Source organism: Gavialis gangeticus, unplaced genomic scaffold, assembly GCF_001723915.1.
Source record: "Gavialis gangeticus isolate Ggan-Ray unplaced genomic scaffold, GavGan_comp1, whole genome shotgun sequence".
Classification (NCBI taxonomy): Eukaryota; Metazoa; Chordata; order Crocodylia; family Gavialidae; genus Gavialis; species Gavialis gangeticus.
The window spans coordinates 3,673,680-3,677,589 of NW_017728964.1; the positions used below are offsets into that span (position 1 = coordinate 3,673,680).

Genomic DNA, 3,910 nt, shown 5'->3' on the forward strand with positions numbered 1-3,910 from the left:
GGATCATCCCTGACTAAACTATCCCAGCCAAGTTGTCTGTCTAACCTGCACTTGGTAAGTAGCAAATTGGTAAACCAAGATTTATACTCCCGGCCCACTCACTCATCACTACTACAGCACTGATAGGAGAGCATCTCTGGACAGGATCAACAGCTCTTGAATGTAACCAAGGAAATACTGTGTGTCCTCTGTACCAGGTCTTTGTAAAGAGCTGTCTCAAATCCCTGGGCTGCCAGGAGCTTCCTAGGTTAGTGCAGAGAAGGCCACGCACATTCTCCAGTGAAAACACACTCATGGAGCAGCTTGTCAGATTTCAACAAATTTGTGAATTCTGCTAAATGCTTTGCCACACAGACAAGAAAAAAGAAAGAGAAGAAAAAAAACAGGTAGCAAGAATAGTTTCCTGCACTAAATGGCGAGACAGAACTACCATCTTACAGTTACAAGCAGAAGCCAACACAGGAAGTAGGGTATTGTAGCCCACGGCCAGTAGGTACTGACCATGTACTGGGACAGCAGGCGATTCCATATTTCTAGAAGTGGACCCAGCTGTTCCTTAGGGGCTCTCATTCTCCAGCAGGTCAGACCATTTACAGGGTCTCCCACAGCCTAGTAAATACAGGCAATGCCTCACATATTGCGGAGCAAATCATTTTCCCTGGCATATTGAAAGAAACCTTACCATTTGCACCTCTACCTCAGACTGTACTTACCTTCCCTTGGATTCTTCTCAGTGCAAACCTGACATCAGAGTACAGGGATGTGCCAACACGAACATCATGGAAAAATACAGCAAGAGCAGGAGCCTGTCGATTGGGATCAGCTCAGTAATTCTGGCCTGGTCTGTGCTAGTCCACGGGCCAGGCACAGGAGAGCTAGGTTGAAGGGCACCCTAGGCGCAGCTTGGTGAAAGGCTTGCAAAGGCTGGAAGGCTTTTGTTTCTGTTTTGGTTCCCTGAGCTGTAAGCTCATATCTTCTCAGTGACCACAAGGTTTCCTTTTAGAACCGGAGGGACCCACAGACCCCCACCAGCATGCATGACCAATGGGGAAATGATAAGTGAGTCAAGGAGGAACGTGTGACATTACAGTATGCAGGAGCAGCTCTTGATATGCACAAATAGCATGACATACCCATCTCCATGTCTTGCATGGGTGAGAAATACTTCCCTTCCCATTAGTCCCTACATGTCACACACAAGCCACTTTGATTAGTAAATCCTATTTTTCAAAATGAGATTTGAGAAGTGTTTTAATTTTGTAACTATTTTTGTTTACTAGTTGATTCCCCTTCAGAATCCCAAACAAGATCAAATGTCCTTCTTACCTCAAATTGTCCCTTGATTGCCAGCTGTATAACCCTCTCTCCCTGGGGACAGCCTTTAGGCTGGGAGCCTAAAATACCAGCTGGTTTTTTTGCAGTAAATTTCTTCCTCCTTCATTTTTCAATAGAAATGTTGGATTTTATGTTTTAAAAAGACTGGTTTTAGAAATCAGAAAGCCATCTATCCCACCTATACATGTATCTTCAAGTTCCATTTGCTGCTCTCCCCTCTTCTCCAACTTCCCCCCTCACCCTGCCCCCAAATTCAGCAGCAGGGAAAGGAGGAGATAGGAACAGTGGTGGCAGTGCAGAGCCTCCAGAGCTGTGTGAAAGCAGGGGGCAGCAGGTCCCTGGCTGCTTCTCCCCTCCTTTCCCCTGCTGCTGAATTCAGAAGTGGGAGGAGGAAGGGGAAGAGAGAAAAGCAGCAGTCTCCAGAGCTGCTTGAAAGCCTGGACTCCAGGCAGAGCCTACGTTGGCAATCACTGAGCTCACAGGGCTTGCAACACAGGTTGAGCTCCCAGCAGGAGCCGTACTGAAGTGCCAAGGAGCAAGGAGAGCTCTCTGTGCAAGCAGGGCACAGCCAGAGAGGGGCACAACGCTGCTGCACCAGCCCTCGATTCACCCCTGTTCAAACCATGGCTGAGAAAAAGATTGTTTTGTGGATGTCCTGCCTTCCGTTCAGACTTTCACATCCTCACTGTGACAAATACTGTGGAGTTATTGACCTGGGAAGGTAATATCAGAAGTGTAGGTATAAGCCCTAGTTAGCTTCTTTTTTATGCACTTTACCAGGTGGACAGAAAGAGACTGAAGGTACCACGTGATCCACCAGTTATTGCCAGACCACAGTTTGAGAACCTCAGGTCTGGTCAAGCCCCTGACCAGGACAGTCACTAACATTTCCCCACCCACTCCCTGAGTGCTGCTCTGATCCCTGGCCTCCCTAGGGGCATACTCGATAGAGTTTGTGCCCTGGCCCACTGGAATGGAGGCAGAGGAGCTCTGTGGCAGCAGGACATTGCTGCAAGAGGAGGTATCACCGCCAACAGCCAGATTAACCCTTCCTTGGTCCGGCAACTATGCAGTTTTATATTGCAAATGAGGATCAAAAGACTTAATTCAGTGGCTGCAAGGCCAGGGAAGGGTCTTGTGACACCTGATATCTCCTCTCACAGCAGTTTCCTGCCCGAACTCTATTCCACATGGGCCAGAGGTTTGAGACTCCCTGCCTCCATTCAGGTGCCTCTCTCAACTGAATGCCTGGGAATTGCATGTCACATGGAGCAGCTTCCCATGTCACTTGTGGCATGTGTGCCATGGGTTAACCCCCGCCCCCACTACAGCACAGTTGTTGGTTTACAATCCTTCCTTCTGGGTGGGGTTTGCACAGCTCCCAGCAGAGCAGGGGCCTGGTCTACAGCTGGGGCTCCAGGATACTACTTAAATAAAAACAAGAGGTAAAGAAGGTTTGCAATAACCCCAGCACCACAACATTGTATCAGAAACCCATCGACTGCCACAGCCACTTCCACGCCAACATCTTCCATCCTAAGCATACCACCAGAACCATCATCTATAGCCAAGCTCTACATTACAACCAAATTTGCTCTGATCCCATCTCACCTTGAGGACCTGGAGGAGAGATTCCTACAGCTACAACAGAATATAAAACTGCAGCCACTCAAATCAACAAACCCATATTTAGATCCTGCTCTGACCTGCTGCAATACCAATTCTGGGACAAAGACAGTCCCTCTGGTTGTCACCTACAGCTCCCACCTTAAACCTCTAAGGCACATCATTAATGACCTCCAACCCCTCCTGGAAAAAGATGACCATCTCAAGGTAGCCATGGGGGAAGAATCTCTTCTGACTTACAGGCAGCCCCGCAACCTAAAATGGTGTCTCTCAAATAACAGGCTACTTAACTCATATTCTCACTGCAGCACCAGGCCTTGTAGCAGACACAGATGCAAGCTGTACTCAACATCAATACAGACCACATCATCACTGGACCAGATAACACGGATTATAACATCCAAGTTTCATTGCACATCTACCAATGTCATTACCTGTTTACAGTGTCCTCTACTGTCCACACTGGGCAGCCAGAACAATTCCTACATGTAAGAATAAATAAATGCCAATCTGACTCAGTTCCAGAAAGACACACAAGCTTTGGCAGAACAGTTTAACCTCCTTGGATGCTCCAGTGGGCATATCCAGACAAGCACGCACGTGCCTGTTGCAGCATCTCAAACCAGTTTGTGACACTGCAAGAGGTAAGCTGAGAGTGAAAAAAATGTTCCACATCACCACCTGACCCTCATGGAGAATGTGCCCAGCCTGCCGTGACCTGGCCTAGCCTGCCCAGCTAGTGCACGCCTTTGGACAGGAGCCGCGGGTCCCAGAGCAGCGTATCCTGGTCCTGTCCAACGGCACACTAGTGGGCCGTGCCTTGCTGGGTTGGGTCAGGTCAGGCTGGGCCCATTCTCCCCGCATGGACCATGGGTCAGGCCGTGCTGCAGCAGACACAGCCTGGCTGGCTGCTGCTTCTAGTGCTGGGGGCTATGCACTGTGGGGGGGG

At 49.1% G+C, this 3,910-nt stretch overlaps 1 protein-coding gene across 3 annotated transcripts in view; it reads right to left on the reverse strand.

Annotated features, from left to right (window-relative positions):
* PIK3R6 (phosphoinositide-3-kinase regulatory subunit 6) overlaps nt 1–3,910 on the reverse strand; it is a 92,012-nt gene that overhangs the window by 65,371 nt on the left and 22,731 nt on the right. The window contains exon 1 of one of the 3 annotated variants that reach the window (XM_019502061.1): nt 714–917. The exons of the other annotated variants lie outside the window; for them this stretch is intronic. The gene's annotated coding sequence lies outside the window, so the exon portion shown is untranslated. Of the gene's footprint in view, nt 1–713; nt 918–3,910 lie in introns of those variants that run through there. 3 annotated transcript variants of the gene reach the window in all.